Genomic DNA, 18,606 nt, shown 5'->3' with positions numbered 1-18,606 from the left:
CTATAACTTAAATAGCCTTTTTAATATACGGTTTTATGGTTTTCACACATTCGTGACATCTTTCTTATCACCCACCCGTATTCACACATATTTAAGTAATATTAAAATATTTTAGGATTTTTATTCTTTGCAAAATTTCATTTTCATTTAGCAACACCTCTACATTTTGTCATTTTAATTTAAATAGCTCAACACGCCTCTTACCCATTGCACCCTTTTAATTGGATACTATCACACAAGTGCGGCTTCTCGGTGCACTTTGCACTTCAGAGACACCAATGCGATGAATGCTAACAGCATTTGTTTGTAATTTTTACAGCGGTTTTTCTTTTAACTATTCTCAATCTTCATCTGTTTAATTGAATATCTGTTTCACAGTGTCGTTTCTGTGTCCCTTCTTTTTTACAGTATTGGTTTTAAGATATTTGTCCGACTTGCTAAGGTAAGACTTTTGATGTCCCCCACTCACCTCCGGTTTCTGGCCATGGTTTCACTTTTAGTCCGTTGTATCATAATGCAACAGTCAGCTCATTTTGCCAGGTCCCTTTGACATATGCAATAATAACCTTTTTTACATTCAAAATATATAATTATGTTTTTTTGGTCTATGGTTTATTGTTCAATGGTTTGTAGCCACTCTATCTACATTTTCATAGTTCTTTCTATATGCTAAGGGGATTTTTTTAATATCCATGCCTCTTCTCAATTGTTTTTAATACATGCTATATTGTTCACATGCATTTCTTACCTATATGAATGCTAGTTTTGATATATTATATGTTCTGCATTGCTTGATTTTACATGTTCCACTGCTGCCTCACCAGTTTCACTGCTATTTACCCTGGTATGATGATCATTTAATGTTTTTTTCATTTTTAATTATAGCGCTTTCTATTGTCATATGGTTTTAAGAATTACACCCCTCCCCCCCCCAAAGGAGTCAAAATCATATATCACACAAGAAAATGAGTGAATTACTGGGATAATCTGAAACCGAGGAATCGGTTTAAAAAAGTGTGGAGAAAAGAGACTCAGATATAACTGCACCCTCCCATTGCCAAAGTAATATAAGGGTAGGGGGCAAAAAATACCGTCATGCGTCAGAAAAAAAAAACACTCCACACAGCCCGTGCTGTGCTTGTTCTGTTTGTTCCATTATGCTAGAATCGAATTCTTTTCAATGTGTGAGAACAGGAAAGACTTAAAGATTAGGGCATACATCTTCCACTTTTGGGACTTCATTTGATCTTTTTTAGATCAAGAACTTTTAATGGTTGATTTGTGTTGCTTTGAATAAATGTAACTGTTGGGTGGTATTGACATCTCTTGCCTCTTTTGTTGTACTGTTCCATTTCCGAGGCCGGCTCCTTTCTTCTATTGTCCCTTTTGAAGATTTTTATCTGAAACATTTTGTTTAACAATTATAGATATTGTACAAAGGGAATCGTAGAACACAGCAAGGGAGAAAAGATCACAGATTAACTCAAAAGGAACTCAAAAGGGCAACAAAAACACTTTCTTGCCCACCCCAACTCCACCTTGGTGCCTAGGGCAATCACCACTCTTGCAAGTCTTGCTTCTATGGAATTGGGATGGGATGAAATTTTAAACAAGTATATACTGAAGTTAGAGATGTACGAGGTGTAGTTAGGGGATGGTGGGAGGATAGCACTTTATTTTCCAGTAAGATATTGCAGTTTGCACTTTTAATACAATTTGCTCTGGGTATGGCAGATGTCAGAGGTGTATTGTTAGGGAATGCTGGACCGTGGGCTATTGTGAGTTGGGTCTAATGATGAGTGTTCTACATTTTTGGAAAAGTTACTTTTTTGTGTCACTATGTTATGGCTTTAAACTGATTCACTCTGGGTCTGACGGATAGAAATGGCTAACAAATGGAAATAAATAATTTTATGTAAAAGCAATAAAAGATCTACAAAATTAATCAAATGCTAAATTTCCTTTAATGGGAAGACATCTGAACCAGTGTAATTTTGTCTTTTGGCCTAAAACCAAGAGAAGAGTTCAACTATGCATGGAATATGAAGTGTCCACCCAGTAAAAAAAGACAACTATCCAGAATGGGGGGTGGGAGGAGAGGAGTCACTAAAAAGCCACTTATTTGACAAATTTATCTGATCCTTCAATCCCGCTCATCTCTTACCTCTTACACGCTCCTTCCTCCTACCCTATACCACCCCGTTCACTGTCTTCCACACCTTCCCAAATCTAACTGATGTAACTGAGCTGTCCTAACAGCACATCTTGTTGTATACCATCTTGAACTGAAAAGGTATGGCAGGATATAAATAAAGATAAAGAAGAACAGTTACTGATAAAGGATATAAATAAAGCCATGATTATTATTATTACTTGGCATATAAAATATCCCAGCTTAGTAATTACAGGTCATTTATATGTCTGATAGTAACATTTATATGTCTGATAGTTTTGTAACTAGGATTCAATTTACCATTAATTACCAAGTTTATCTCAATGGTTGCATTTATAGTTACATGTGTCATTTTATTATTATGCCATTAGCAAAGATAAGTTATGTGAAGCTGTACACTACCTTGGTCGATTCTCTTCATAAAGGTAATAAGCAAGCAAGGCTCTTAGGCCGGCACTTCCATATCCATAAGATCAGAGCATTTGGAACTTCCAGCCCTTATATTTTGAAAATGCTAGCTGATGGCAGTTTTGAAAATGATATTGATGATTTAGTCATCTTGTTTCACAAGAGGAACTTCTACAGGTCACCTTATTCACACTCAACAAAAAATGGTTACCAAAATGTTTATCTAAAGTTTGCTGTTGGGATTAAACATTTCAGTTTGTATGGAATAGTTAAAAGACTTTTAGGAAAATACTATTACATCAATACTCTCCTTAATGATGAATAAGTTCAAGTTCTAAATTTATTTGATATTCTATCTAACTATCAAGGCTGTTTACATAAAAATCAATAATGCCAACTAAAATATGCTTAAAAATACTTCGGAAAAGGAAATTACATTCAATGACAGGAAAGATAAGATGCACAAAAAAAGCAATTTGCATAGTACACAAACTAATTTCCTTTTAAGAAACCTATTTCAACCACTGTCATTTGGCCTATGATCAACGAAGCTGCTCCTCAAAGAAGTTTGCCCCCACAGGAAAAATTATTTTACAACCTTAAAAATAGTATTTCCTTAGGTCAGATTATTTATGGGTTGATCTTTTAGCTCTCCAAAAATTCTGTTTCCTGTAGAATAAATATAGCCAGGTCAACCACCTCCACCGAAACTTTTTAAAAAAAAACCAAACAAAAAAACAAATAGATGTGCTGATTTGCCAACAAAAAGCTATCTTAAAAAAAAAAAAAAAAAAAAAAAAGTTATTTACTGTATATACTCGAATATAAACCTAGATTTTTGGGCAAAAAAATAGGGGTCTCGGTTTATATTAGTCTTCCTACTTAGCATTTCTATAGAGCTGCTAGAAATACACAGCACTGTACATTAAACATGTAAGAGATGATCCCTGCTTAATAGAGCTTATAATCTAATTAAGACAAACAGAACAAAAAGGGGTTAGGGAAATTCTCACAGAGGGAATAATAAAACAGACATGGATCCATCTCGGGTCTCTCCCCAGGCCTACCTTAAACTTTGCTGGTCCAGTGGTAAGCCAAGGCAAGAGCATTCCTCCTATGCTCCTGCCCCATGCAGTCTCGCTACTCAAAATGGCTGCCAAAAGTTCCCACAGTGAGTTTGGTTTATATTCGACTCAACCTTTTATCCCTCTTTTTTTGGGGGGGGAAAAAAGTTTACCTCTGTTTATATTCGGATAGGTTTATATCTGAGTATATACGGTAATAGGCTCTGAAAACTAAGGCTGTTTATAGCTATTCTGCATGCTGTTTAAATGTTTTATTTTTCGGTTTGTATTTACCTTTTCATTACTTTCTATTACTTACTTTTTTAGGGCTCTAACCGCAATTAATTACATAATTAAAGGCATGATATTTTTGTTTACATTGCAGCTCCTTGTGACTCTGGACAATGGAGGGTTAAGTGACTTGCCCAAAGTCACAAGGAGCTGCAGTTGGAACAAAAATAAACACACCTTTAATCACACAATTAATCACAATTAAAATCTGAATGAAATGCAGTCCTTAACAAAATACTTTCCTCTATAAATGAAATAGGGATCTCTTTATTCTGAGAGAGCTTTCACTTAGCTGGGCTAGAGGAAAGAATACTGTTACAAGATTTAATTAATTTTAATTTAATTTTTATATACCGCTAATAACCGTGAGGTTTCTAAGCGGTTTACAAAAATGATGCATTAAAAGATACAATAAATAAAAATAAATAAGATAGGTACTTGGAAATTCCCCAACTGTCCCAAAGGCTCATAATCTAACTAAAGTACCTGAAGAAACAATTTATGAAAAGTAAAGATATGCAGAAGTCTAATATATTTGTGCAGTATAAATACATCTTTTGATCTCTACAATAGCAAAGTTATACTGAAAGCTCCGTTTTTATTTAGTTCAAATGTATTTTCTGTGTTTTTCTAGTTCTTAGATATCCTTCCTGAATTGTGATGGTCACAGTATGCTGGTTCCGATGAAAAGGGCACATATGTTAACACATTTTATTTAAAAAAAAAAAAAAAAAGGTAAATATTTCTGTGAGAGAATTTCCTGTTCTTCCTTTTGATCTCTGTGTCACAATCTATCTTTACCACTTGGTGAGAGTGTGAGGAATGAAGCCGAAATACGCACAGGACAAGACCTTGAGATTTCATTCATCGTCACTCAATGCTCCATTTGTTTCTTATTTATGAACCTAAACTGTAGCATTTGTGTTTTTTTCTTTATTTTCATATCTTCAAACGGTAATGGATAAGAAAATCTGGCAGTCCATATAGTGTTTGGAGGAGGGGGTGTTTGCTAACAGGTCATTTCTCTGATCTTGTAACTGAAGAAAAGGAGAGTCTGAATCAAGATATTCAGGATAAATTGAGTTACTCAGGTGTAAAATTTTAAGAAAAGTAAAAGGGCAATTATGGTGACTATTTGAAGGATATGGGGAGGGGAGGGGGGAGCTGATGGGCACTATGCTATAGTTCAAAGCAAGTTAAATCTACTAAAAAAGAAGGAACAAGCAAACCCCCAAATTCTCTGGCAAAGAATTCCAGAGTTCAATTACGCATTGAGTGAAGAAATATTTTCTCCAGTTTGTTTTAAATCTATTACTTAGTAGATACAAAAATTCTAGAACTAGGGGGCATGCAATGTAACTTAAGTAAACGAGCAATTCACATCTACTCATTCCACTCCACTCAGTATTTAATAGACCTCTATCGTCTCTTTTCCAGGCTGAAGAGCCCTAGCTGCTTTCAATTTTCCTCATAGGGAAGTCATCCCATCCCTTTTTATATTTTTCATTGCCCTTCGCTGTACCTTTTCTAATTCCACTATATCTTTTTGGAGATGTGTCAACTGAAATTGCACATAGCTTTCAACATGAAGCTGCACCACAGAGCAATTCAAAGGCATAACATTTTCATCTTTGTTTTCCATTCCTTTCCCAATAGCCATTGCTGCACACGGAGCTAAGAAGGCAAACAGAATACAGTGGAACCATGGTTTACGAGCATAATTCGTTCCAGAAGCATGCTCGTAAAACAAATTGCTCGTATATCAAAGCAAGTTTCCCCATAGGAAGTAAGGGAAACTGCTTTGATTGGTTCCACCTCCAAGAGGCTACCGGCGCTGCTCCCTTTCCCCCCCCCCCCCCTTGAGGAATCTGACACTGTTCCAAACCCCTCCCCACGAACCGACATCCACCCCCCCTGGTCGCGTTGCCCCCCCCTCCACCGCGATCCTACTTTCCCCCCTCCCGAGCAGTCAATGACACCCTTCACCCGACTTGGCACCAGTGCCGGTGCCCGAAGATCCTCCCTCTTCTGGCGCGGCTGGGCGGTGCGTCGGAGATCCTCCTTCTTCTGGGCTGGGCTGGACTGGCTTTGAGCATTTGCGCATGCTCAAAGCCTTCTGGTCTCGCTCTCTCCAAGATTGAGAGCGAGACCAGAAGGCTTTGAGCATGCGCAAATGCTCAAAGCCAGTCCAGCCCAGCCCAGCCCAGAAAAAGGAGGATCTCCGACGTACCGCCCAGCCCAGGCCGCGCCAGAAGAGGGAGGATCTTCGGGCACCGGCACTGTTGCCAAGTCGGGTAAAGGGTGTCATTGACTGCTTGGGGGGGAGGGGGGGAAGTAGGATCACGGTGGAGGGGGGCAATGTGAGCGGGGGGGGGGGGATGCCGGATCGCTGGGGGGGATGCCAGATGGCCGGGGGGGGGGGGCGCTCGTACAGCGAGGTAAGCTCGGTTTACAAGGCACCAAGTTTGCAAATGTTTTGCTCGTCTTGCAAAACACTCGCAAACTGGTGCACTCGTAAACCGAGGTACCACTGTATTAGGAATTGAGAGTTTCAACATATCCTCCTAGATCCTTTTCCTGGGCTATGACTAACCCTTCATCAAGAAGCTATAGTTTGGATTCCTCTTTCCCACATGCATCACTTTGCAGGTGCTTACATTAAACGCCATGTGCCATTTTGATGCCCAGTATCCCAGTCTCACAAGGTTCTCTTGTAATTTTTCAGAATCCTCTTGTGATTTAACAACTTGGTGTCATCAGCAAATTTAATTATCTTACTAGTTATTTTCATCTCTAGATCATCGATAAATATATTAAAAGCAGCAGTCCCAGGACAGACCCCTGGGGAACTCCACTATTTACCTTTCTCCATTGAGAAAACTGACTATTTAACCCTATTCTGTTTTCTCTCTTTCAACCAGTTCTTAATCCAAAATAGGACACTAATTACTATTAGAGAATGGCACAGGGACAACATTTGTCCCTACGAGCTATGTCCCCATCCTGGACTCGATCCTTATCTCACAAGTCTCGTAAAATTTACAAAACCATTCTGATCTGGTTTTAGTACAAACTTCCCAAAGACTCAGTTGCCTATGCTTTTACATCATCTGGGAAAGTATTTGGATTGTCTTTCAGACATGGGTGTAGAAGAGAACCTAAACTGTGTAGTGAACAGGAAAATAAGCGCATTAAATGTTGGAAATGTTCTTTGATGCCAGTGATGATGGACAAATCTGTTGCAGTAACAGCAAGATACTTGAGCAGCTGGACACATGATAGAAGGATATTGCAGAAGGTATGAGTCTGATCAGCAGACAAGACTCTTGTAGCCTTATCAAAGGCAGACAACGCAAATTATGTCATTTAACAATAGTTCATTTACATAAGAACATAAGAAGTTGCCTCCGCTGAGGCAGACCAGAGGTCCATCTCGCCCAGCGGTCCTGAACAGTGGTCTCTGACTAATTTTACAATTTACCTCTAATCCTATCCCTATAACCTTACCTCTACTCTTATCTGTACCCCTCAATCCCTTTGTCCTCCAGGTACCTGTCCAGACCAAAAGCAGCTTCTGCAGATTTCTTTTTTTAAATCACTGAATTCAGTTGCCTATTATCCAAGACGCATCAGAGGAAAGGCCTTGCCGGGGCTGGCCAAGAGCAGCCTTGTTTTGAGGCTGCCTCCTACTGACTGGTAAGGAAGGGAGAGAAGGAGTTCGCATCTCCGGACTGCCGCCTGCTTCTGCCACTTCAGGGCTTGAGGGAGGGAGGAGGGCTTTGTGGCTAAAGACTGCTGCAGCACTGGTGCTTTGAGGTAGGGGGGGGGAGGAATTGAGAGTGTGTTAGACAAGGTTTCTAACACACTCTCAATTATCCAGAAAAACAGTAATCTAGTATCCGATGCCCGTGGGTGCTGGATAACTGAGATTCTACTGCAGAGAGAGACAGACAGACCCAAAGGAGTCTGAGGGTTTTTGCACATGAGCACTGGAAAGGATTGATGGGACTGGGGGTTTTCTGGGACCAATGGGTGGCAGTAGGACCCTGTTGGCTTTGAGACCGATAATTTAAATTTCAGGCATGGGTTTCTGGGGTCTCTTTCCTTCATTTGGTGGAGTTGCTGTAAGCAAACTTTTAAACTTTTAGCATGACATCTCCAGTATTGAGACCAGTGCCCAGTTAATTCAGCAGGTAAAGCCTTTCTGCTGTCCTTACTTAGCGTTAATGTAAAGAAGGTGAGTCTTTTTCAAATGAAAGAAAGCTCTGGAAGAGAGGGCATAGGATAAAGTTAAGAGGTGATAGGCTCAGGAATAATCTAAGGAAATACTTCTTTACAAAAATGATGGTAAATGGGTGGACCAGTCTCTCGGTAAAGGTGGTGGAGGCAAAGACTATCTGAGATTCTGAATTCAAGATTGTGTGAGACAGGCATGTGGGATCTCTTATGGAGTGGATGCTGCGGATGGGCAGACTGGATGGGCCATTTGGCCTTTGCCTGCCATCATGTTTTTACCTCCTATCCCATGACTTTCTCTAATTTCCTCAGAAATATTTCATGAAGTACTTTCTCAAATGTCTTTTGAAAATACAATATGGACAAGCTCACCTATATCCATATGTTCATCCACCCCTTCAAAAGAAATGTAATAGAATGGCAAAGCAAGATTTCCCTTGGTTAAATCCATGTTAGCTTTGTCTCAATCTATGCTTATGTATATGCTCGTCATTTTATTCTTTACTAGCTTTATAGCCCGTTACATTAACGGGTGCTAGAATATATGTGTGTGTGTGTCTGTCTTTATTTCTTTCTCTCTGTCTCCTTAGCCGTTTTCTGTATTTCTGTCTTTCTTTTAGCTGTCCATCACCACCTCTTGCGTGCTCCCCTTGTCCATTCTCCCTTCCTTTTACCTCCCTAGTGTCCACCACCACCCCTTCACTGCTCCCCTTATCCAGCAGCAGCCTTCTCCCTTTGTTTTACCTCCCCCCTGTCCATCAGCACCTCTTCCTGTTCCCCCTGTCCAGCAGTAGATCTCCCTTCCTTTTTTTCCCACCCCTGTCCATCAGCACCTCTTCCTGCTCCCCCTGTCCAGCAGTAGGCCTCCCTTCCTTTTTTTTCCACCCCTGTCCATCAGCACCTCTTCCTGCTCCCCCTGTCCAGCAGTAGGCCTCCTTTCCTTTTTTTCCACCCCTGTACATCAGCACCTCTTCCTGCTTCCCCTGCCGCATGCTGGCCCAGCACTGGTTGCAAGTTTTGTCTGTGCTCTACAGTAGGTGGGTCTTTCAGCCATCAGCAGACCTGATGCAAGGAGGCTGGGACAGGTTAACCCTTACCTGATCGCTTTCCAGTGTGCTGAATTAAAACGTGTTACTGGAAGTCAAACTCGATGCAGGCATAGGAACGGTGATGTGGCAACTTCAAGCTTTAAAAGGCACAAATACTCCAGCTATACCGAGGGGGGGGGTCAGTTTCTTCTTAGCCCTTAGCACTTCCCTTTCAGTAATGCACTTCCCTTTTTTAATTCAAAGCCAACGCCGCAGCTCCTCTCTTGATCCCCGCCTGGTGCAGTTCGAGAGAGTAGCCGCGGTGGTGGCTTAGATGCGCTGTATTGGGGGGGTAAGCAGGCGCGGGGACCGGGTTGTGCGCTTTCACGCTCAGTAGATTTCGCGGCTTCTGTGGTGCCTGAGCTGCAGGAGAGGGAGTGGGTTGTGCGCGGCAAGGGAGGCCCCGACTGCCCCAGCTGCAGCTTCTTCGTCGTCTGTGATGTTGGAGAGGGATTGGACTGGTGAGGAGCTTCGGGGGCTGCTACTGTTCTTCCACCATGTCAGGCCCTTCGCTTTTCCTGAGTGAACCGAGTTGCCATGTGTGATGTAAAAAGCGCGCAAGCGCACTTTTGTGACCACTTCCTGACAGATCAGATCTCAGGGAACACGGCTTAAGAGTGCGCATGCGCGCTTAGCATTTTATTATTATACATAATAGTCTGATTCTTTTTCCAGCTTCTTGATTCTAAATATATGTAAAAAAGTGTTTTCTATGTGTGTCTCCAACACTCCAAACTTGCAAAATGAGTCTACCAAAACAGTGACGTTTTCGGTGCGGTGTGCGCGCAGTAGCAGCATGCTGGACTCCATTGTAGTTAAAGGGCACGCGGAGACAGGCAGCTACGAACCAGCCAGGAGAAGCGCGCGGCTGGGGAGTAATATCAGTGTGCCATGAGCCTGGGTCCTGCTGCGGCCTGAGAAGTGCCTCTTACCTGCTATCTGTCTGGGCATTTGAGGGATGTCAATGCTGGCAAATGGCTTTAGATTGGACCTCCTTGACTTCTCCATTGAGGGTGACAGGGATCCAACTTCAGCGTGGTTCAGTTGCACTGTTGATGGGACTACGCCGTGCCTGAGGGCTGTTCATTCAAACATGCAATTTGACCAATGATGCCTTAAGACTATAAAAATTAACCACAGTGCTACAAAAACCACAGTGCTAAAATCAAAGAAATTCAACAGAATCTTGCTGTACATATCAGATTTTACTGCTGTGAGATAGGCAAAGGAAGCAAGAGAGGAAATAAAAATGTTACTGTGTTGGAATTAGTAACAAGCGCTGAACAATTGTGTGTTCAGTTGTTCTAGCAGGGGTGAAGTGTTACAAGAAATGCTAGCTGGGAGAGTACAGACCTGAGAAGTGTTGATACGCATGAGTCAGCATTGGCTAGCAGTGAATGGAAGTGCCAGATTTTGAAATAAAGAAGAGGGAAGTCAAGTAGTGCCCAAACTGTATATAGTAGGGCCCCCCATAATCCACAGGTAACAGGTTACAAGACCTAGCACAGTTAAGTGAAACCATGGATAATAATAGTGACATTACACACACTGTACTCTTCAATTATCTGCAGTTTACAATGGCCTGAGTGTTCACCTCACACATAACCCTATCATGCCCACAGGCCCCTTCCCCAATGTACCTCCTCAAATCTTCACCGGCAGCGAACATCTCCTGCCTGTTGCTGGCACCAGCCTAGCTCCCTCCCTCTGGTGTCACTTCCTAGTCCCGCAACCCAGATGCAACATCAAAAAGAGGGAGCTCAGGTCAGAGCAAACAGCAGGCAGGAGATGCTCACTAGAGAATGACACGGGGAAAAAATCTGTCCCCGTCACCGCCCCGTCCCCGGCCCACCATCCTCTGCACCGCCCCGTCACCGCCATTCCATTCACCGCCCCGTCACCGTCACTGCCATCCCTTTCACCGCCCCGTCACCGCCACTGCCATCCCATTCACCGCCCCGTCACCGTCCCCGCAGCATCCATATAAGCCTTAGTACTCTAATATTTAGCGTATTCCATTCTTATAAATCAAAGTTCCTGCTGCTGAACTAGAGAAAGAGATGTTCAGCTGGCAGGGCTTTGTTTATAAATTTTTATTAACACAACTAATATACCACCATAATGTTTCTGACAGAGGACAAGTATGCAATAAATGCATTTTGCTGTTTCAATGCCAGTGCTCAGCAGAACAACAGACAGCAATATGGACATTCACCTTATGTAGTACTTTTTTAATATATAAAAATAGGCAAAATTAGTTGCTGTTTTATCATTATATTTTCTTGCCATTATAGTATTCTTCATTGATCATTTTTCTTTTTAAATTCAAAACAAATTCAACCTATCTTGTGTCCCAGCATGAATTCATGTTTCACTCAATTGGCTGTTTCAAGGGAATTAACCCTCCAACTTCCATTTGCAAAAATACCCAATGTTGTTCCTTCTATGAGCAATATTTAAATTATGAGGAACAACATTGGGTATTTTTGCTGAATTGTGTGACACCATTTGGGCTGAACATGAAGATTGAAAATGCCTGGTTAGCCCTGGACAGATGATTTGAACAGCCAGGAGCCTGTCCTAGCCATTTAAATCATTTTGAATATCTAGTCCAATGATAACAGAATTAGGGTGGTTATAGAAACATAGAACTTTGTTGATCACTAAAAACAGTGGAGACTAAGGGTCTATCAAGCTCAGCATCCTGTCTTTGACACTGGCCAGTCTTGGTCTTTGGAACTGCCCATTGTGTCAGAAGCAATAGGGATTAAGTGACTTGCCCAGGGTCACAAGGAGTGTAGTGTAGCTCTAACCACTGGATTTAGAAGTTGGCTTCTTTTGGGATCTTTAACTCATCATCGCTAGGACTCGAATCTGAGTCCGTGGCACCTAACATAGAATGGAATTAGTATGGCAAAGTAATGAAGAATGGTCCAGCAGCCCCCACCCTCCCTCCACCTCACCTTATATTGGTTCCGAGTTTGCCGGCTTCCTTTTTCCCTAGCCGCACGCGTTCAAAAAGCCGTGCATTTAGCCAGCTCCCTCCCTCCACCTCACCTTAAATTTCGAGTTTTCCGGCTTCCTTTTTTCCGAGCCGCACGTGTTCAAAAATCCGTGCACGCGCAGCTGCGCGAGTCAATCAAACTTCTCCTCTCCTGCAACTTCCTGTTTCCGGTTGCGTCAGAGGAGAAGATTGATTGACTCGCGCAGCCGCGCGTGCACGGATTTTTGAACACTTGCAGCTCGGAAAAAAGGAAGCCGGAAAACTCGAAATTTAAGGTGAGGTGGAGGGAGGGAGGGAGCTGGCTAAATGCTACGGGCGGGCGGTGGCTGCGGGGACCGCGCGATCCTTGATACCTCACTGCGGAGACAAGACCATTCACCGCCCCGCGGGCGGTGAATGGCCTTGTCCCCGTCGCCGCAGCGACTGCTAGTTTTCTTCCCCGTTTTCGGCGGGTGACCTGCGGCTAAAATGCGGTGGCCGCGGGTAAACCGCCACCGTGTCATTCTCTAATGCTCACTCCCAGTGAAGATTTGAGGAGGTATCCTGGGGGATGCTGTGGGCACAGTAAGGGAGAGCACAGGGGGAGCGCTCAGTGCTTGGGCCACAGCAGATACAGAATCAGCAGATATTGAGGGAGGGGTCTACTGTACTGGGATTTTGAGATAGAGGATTATAGGAGGAAAGAAGCAAGGTTAGTCTGTGCAGTTTCTTCTTTTGATGTTTTTGGGATGATCTGTGCTTGATTTCACCGACTATTCAATAAAAAAAATGGGAATAACTATGAGAATTAAATTTACTGATGACACAAAGTTGTCCAATCTCAAGAGGATTGTGAAAAATTGCAAGAGGACCTTGTGAGACTGGAAAACTGGACGTGAAAATGACAGATGACATTTAAATGTGAAGTGCAAAGTGAAGCATGTAGGAAAGAAGAACCCAATCTATAGCTATGTGATGCTGGGTTCCATGTTAGGAGTCACAGTCCAGGAAAATGATCTATGTGTCATTGTTGAGGATGTATTGAAACCCTCAGCTCAATGTGCAGTGATGGCTAAGAAAGCAAATAGAATGTTAGGAATTATCAGAAAAGGAATGGAAAACAAAGATGAAAATGTTATAATGTCCTTGTATCACTCTATGGCACGGGTGTCAAAGTCCCTCCTCGAGAGCTGCAATCCAGTCGGGTTTTCAGGATTTCCCCAATGAATATGCATGAGATCTATTTGCATGCACTGCTTTAATTGTATGCTAATAGATCTCATGCATATTCATTGGGGAAATCCTGAAAACCCAACTGGATTGCAGCCCTCGAGGAGGGACTTTGACACCCCTGTTCTATGGTATGGCCACAACTTGGATACTGTGTGCTAGTGCTGCCCGATTCAAATCGGTTCGTTTTGGTAAAAAAACGGATTCACCGATTCAGCCCCGATTCCAGTTAATTCTTTTTTTCACCACCGGCTGCCAGACTCGTTCCCATCTAATGTAACTTCTGTTTTTGCGAAACCGGAAGTTACATCAGAAGAAATGAAAGGACGTGGGAGCGTCGAGGGGGAAGCGAGCAGACCTCGGAAGCAAAGGGTAACTGGCAGGAGGGCTGGTGAATCTTGGGGGCTAGGGATGGAAGCTGAGAATCGGGCAGGGGGGCTGTGGAAAATTAGAATCGGGCTGGGGAAGCTGAGAATCGGGCTGCCCGATTCACGATTCGAATCGATTTACCACAACAAAAAAAATCGGTCTCCCGATTCGTTGACTGACCCTCCCCCCTAAAGCAGGAGCGGCAGCGCGGCCTCTTGCTGGCCTGCTGCTCCTGCTTTAGAGGGTGAGTGGGGAGGGTCAGTCGGGAAGTGGCTTCCCCGCTGGTGTCCGGCTTCCCCACATCAATTTACTTAATTTCAGCAGCCTGCCCTGCAGAAGATCGCTGGCTCTAGCGATCTTTGCAAACTGCCATACATTGTCCGAGTTGTCTTCTCTCTGCCACGGTCCTGCCCCTTCTCCGACGTCAGAGGAGGGGCGGGACCGCGGCAGAGAGAAGACAACTCGGATGACGTATGGCAGCTTGCAAAGATCGCTAGAGCCAGCAATCTTCTGCAGGGCAGGTGCTGAAATTAGGTAAATTGAATACGCAGGCCTTCAGGGGGGTGCAGATGTTGAAGGGAGGGGGCCCTGGTGTAGAAGTACACGGAGGGAGGGAGGGAGGGAAGGGGGGGTTCAAAGAGACGTGCATATGCCGGACTTCTGGGGGAAGACATAAGGGATCTAAAAACAGAGGAGAGGGAGAGAGATGGTGAACAATGGGATTTAGGAATGAAAGTTACAGAAAGGGAGAGATGCTGGATGAAAGGGTAGTTGAGAAAAGGTGGATCTGTAGATGGAGATGAAAAAAAGGAAAGATGCCAGACCTCCAGGGGAGGGAAGGGAAAAAGAAGGGGAGGACAGAGATGGCAGATGGTTGGTTAGCATGGAGAAAAAAGAAAGAAGGAGACCCTGGCAAGCAAGCTATCAGAAGACAACCAGAGCCTGGGACCAACAAGATTTGAACAATGACCAGACAACAAAAGGTAGAAAAAATAATTTTATTTTCTGTTTTGTGATTACAATTTGAAACGTATATCCTGCCAGAGCTTTTGTTAGACCACAAACGTGAGCTACAATTTAACAGAGAGAGGAAAAGTCTTTTTTGTTTGTTTATTTTGTTTATACCACAGCGCCAGTGTGGTTAGGAGAAGGCAAAGGGGGTGAAGAGGCTATAAAATAAACCCACCAGGATGTTTGAAAAATCACCTAATTGGGCAGGAAAATTGAATCGAATCGAAATTTTTTTTCCTGAATCGGGCGGCACTACTGTGTGCAGTTCTGGTTGCCATATCTCAAAAAACATATAGCAGAATTAGAAAAGGGCGAACAGAATGATTAAGAAGGAGATCACAAACAGATCGGAGAAGGTTATCATGCAGCTGTACCGGGCCATAGTATGCCCCCTCCTGGAATACTACGTCCAGCACTGGTCACCATACATGAAGGAGGACACAGTACTACTCGAAAGGGTCCAGAGAAGAGCGACTAAAATGGTTAAGGGGCTGGAGGAGTTGCCATACAGTGAGAGATTAGAAAAACTGGGCCTCTTCTTCCTTGAAAAGAGGAGACTGAGAAGGGACATGATCGAAACATTCAAGATAATAAAGGGAATAGACTTAGTAGATAAAGACAGGTTGTTCACCTTCTCCAAGGTAGAGAGAACGAGAGGGCACTCTCTCAAGTTAAAAGGGGATAGATTCCGTACAAAAGTAAGGAAGTTCTTCTTCACCCAGAATAGTAGAAAACTGGAACGCTCTTCCGGAGGCTTGGGAAACACCCTCCAGGGATTCAAGACAAAGTTAGACAAGTTCCTGCTGAACTAGAACGTACGTAGGTAAGGCTAGTCTCAGTTAGGGCACTGGTCTTTGACCTAAGGGCTGCCACGTGAGCAGATTTGCTGGGCACAATGAACCACTGGTCTGACCAAGCAGCGGCAATTCTTATGTTCTTACAGAGAAGGATGACAAAAATGGTAGGGTGGGGTCATGGTTCTCGTCATGGGTTTCAATGTTTTCATCAGAGCTCCACTGGGTCCTCCACTCAAAAGTTGTTTCAGGGCTCTAGACAGATGTTTCAAAGTTCTGGGCAAATTCAGCCCTCAGCTTTGCACCCCACAGCAGCCTCCAAGAAGTCTCAATGACGCTACACTAGCATGAACTCCCCCAGATTGGGGGAGGTTGTTGGCTCACTGGGAGGCCTGCGTAAGGATTTGTTTAAATCAAGGGGTGCTGGACATCCTTCAAGAGTGCTACAAGTTGAAATTCACTCTCTCATGGATTTATTTGCAGACTCCCCTGCTGGACATCAAGTAAAAGCAATCAGGGTCCAGGCAACAGTGAGATGGCTTTTAGATTTACAGGCCATATAACTAGTTTTGGGATGAATTCCTTATGAAGAAAGGCTAAGTGGCTAGGGCTCTTCAGCTTGGAGAAGAGATGGCTCAGGGGTGATATGATACAGGTACAAAATAATGAGTGGAGTGGAAAGAGTACATGTGAATCGCTTGTTCATTCTTTCCAAAAATACTAGGACTAGGGGACATGTGATGAAGCTACTAAGTAGAAGATTCAAACAAACTGGAGAAAATATTTTTTTTCACACAACATGTAATTAATTTGTTGCATGAGAATGAGGCAAAATCAGTTAACTTAGCAGGGTTTTAAAAAGGACTGAGTAATTTCCTAAAAGAGAAGTCCATAGACATTATTGAGATTGCTTGGGGAAATCCACTGCTTGTTCCTAGGATAAGCAGCATAATATCTGTTTTATTATGGGATTTAGCTAGATACTTGTGACCTGGGTTGGCCACTTTTGGAAACAGCATACTGGGCTTGATGGACCTTCCCTGAGATTCTGAATGAGTAGATGAACATATGAAAACAACTGATTTCAAGTAAGTACACAATTAAACAGAGCTCTGATGAAATATTAAGAAAAACTGAACAGCATGGCATTGAATTCTGTAAACCCAACAAATTAGAATAAGTTTTTTAAATATACAAGCTTGTTTGAATATACAAGCTTGTTAAAACACAGTTAATGCTAACAAAATATCAACCTCGTTTATTGATTTTTGCTAGTTTAAAGTTAAATTGGTTTAGAAAGTTAACGTGACAAACAAACTTTTACCTAAGGGTACGAAATAGCTTGCTTACCACCTGTGAAGGAAACGAAAACACTGCAAACTCTTTAACTTTCATATCCATTTTAAAAATGTGTAATCAGTGCTCGAGTTCTTCTGCATGAAAACACCAGGTAAAGTCTATTAAGTAAAGCAGAAGCAAAAAAGTTGGACTTTTATTTATTTTTTTTACGTGAAAAAAAAAAGTTCAGAAACTTTAAACCTGAGCAAAGGTCACTAAGATGATATGTACTGGGCAAACATCATGTGAACAAAATATAACAGGAGGAGAAACTAGATAAAGCAAAAAAAAAAGTGCAATGGACTGCATTGAAGGACAGTGACTCAAGTCAAAAATTTATACCAGATAAAATCAAAGGATGTATTCTTATTTTTTTTCTCATGCAAGTTTCTCTAGGGCTCTTTTTGTGCTTGAAGATTGATGAAATGTATATTACCCAAAAGGTTTCTATGAAGTTTATTTTCCACATTGCACTTCTCTCATGTACTCTTGATATTTGTAAACTGATAATTGTAACAAACAAAAGTATAAGTTGATTCCATGATTTATACCGTTCAAATGAGTGTTAAAATATCTAAGTCGCAATATTACATACTACAGTAAGCAAAGCATAAGACGGTTGAAGATTTCACTATAGCCAATGCAGATTCCTCATTAAACATTCTTTGGCTGGAGATGAATAAAATAATTGCTGCCAAGTCTGCAGTAGATTACTGGGATGTTCTGCTCCTCCAGTTGCAAAACGATGCTGTGAGGTGGTCTACGTCACCAGGACGGTCCTACCAACCACAGGAATGCACCTAGGTACCACAAAGATCGGGTAGTACTGAAAACAAAATGTGAAACCAGTTTTTGGGCTTCCAAGAGTATAAAATTGTAAAGTTTACTGGTACAAGAAACAATTCAAAAATATCCTCATACAACATAAGTCCACTGCATAAATAATGACCAGACTCCATACAGGCTGTGTTTCAGCTTTTTAAAATCTTCCTCAGGGGTTCTTAAAATGCATTTTCCAGCCAGTGTGGCAACTGTCATTCTTAACAAGCACTCATCCAAAAGACTTACAGTTTTTTTGGATGCCTGTTACTGCATTTTAAGAACTCCTAATGCTTTAAAAAGCCGAAACATGGCCTGTGTAGGATCTAGTCATTATTTATGCAGTGGACCTATGTTGTATGAGGGTGACTTTTAGCACATTGTGATATTTTTCAATTGTTTCTTATACCAATAAACTTTTCAATTTTATACTCTTGGAAGCCCTGGAACTGGTTCCACATTTTGTTTTTAGATGTTCTGTTCCCGACACTCCCATTTTTACATACATTTAATTCACAGCCAATTACCAATAAAGAACATTAATGTTCTGTCAAAACTTAAAAATGTGTAAATATTTCCTCATAGTCTGTGAAAAGAAACTGGATTAGTAGGCCTTGTTACTTTTGATTCTTGAATATAAAATTTAGAGCAAAGTTTTACATTTTATTGAAATATTAGAGAAGCTTTTTAAATACCAACAAAAGATTTAGGCCTGGATGCACTAAAGATACCAACTGTATCACTGTTGGCCGATTCTCTGGCTGATTCGCCAGGAGCGATAGATGCACTATCAAGTTTGCAA

General features: G+C 42.1%; 1 protein-coding gene across 4 annotated transcripts in view; it reads right to left on the bottom strand.

Annotated features, from left to right (window-relative positions):
• The window catches only part of ATP11C (ATPase phospholipid transporting 11C), a 281,152-nt gene that overhangs the window by 222,588 nt on the left and 39,958 nt on the right, over nucleotides 1-18,606 (bottom strand). Inside the window, exon 1 of one of the 4 annotated variants that reach the window (XR_004539498.1) lies at nucleotides 16,998-17,063. The exons of the other annotated variants lie outside the window; for them this stretch is intronic. The gene's annotated coding sequence lies outside the window, so the exon portion shown is untranslated. Of the gene's footprint in view, nucleotides 1-16,997; nucleotides 17,064-18,606 lie in introns of those variants that run through there. 4 annotated transcript variants of the gene reach the window in all.

This window comes from Geotrypetes seraphini, chromosome 5 (assembly GCF_902459505.1).
Source record: "Geotrypetes seraphini chromosome 5, aGeoSer1.1, whole genome shotgun sequence".
Taxonomy (NCBI): domain Eukaryota; kingdom Metazoa; phylum Chordata; class Amphibia; order Gymnophiona; family Dermophiidae; genus Geotrypetes; species Geotrypetes seraphini.
Note: the sequence above shows the minus strand (reverse complement) of the source record. Positions and strands in the feature narration are given on the sequence as shown.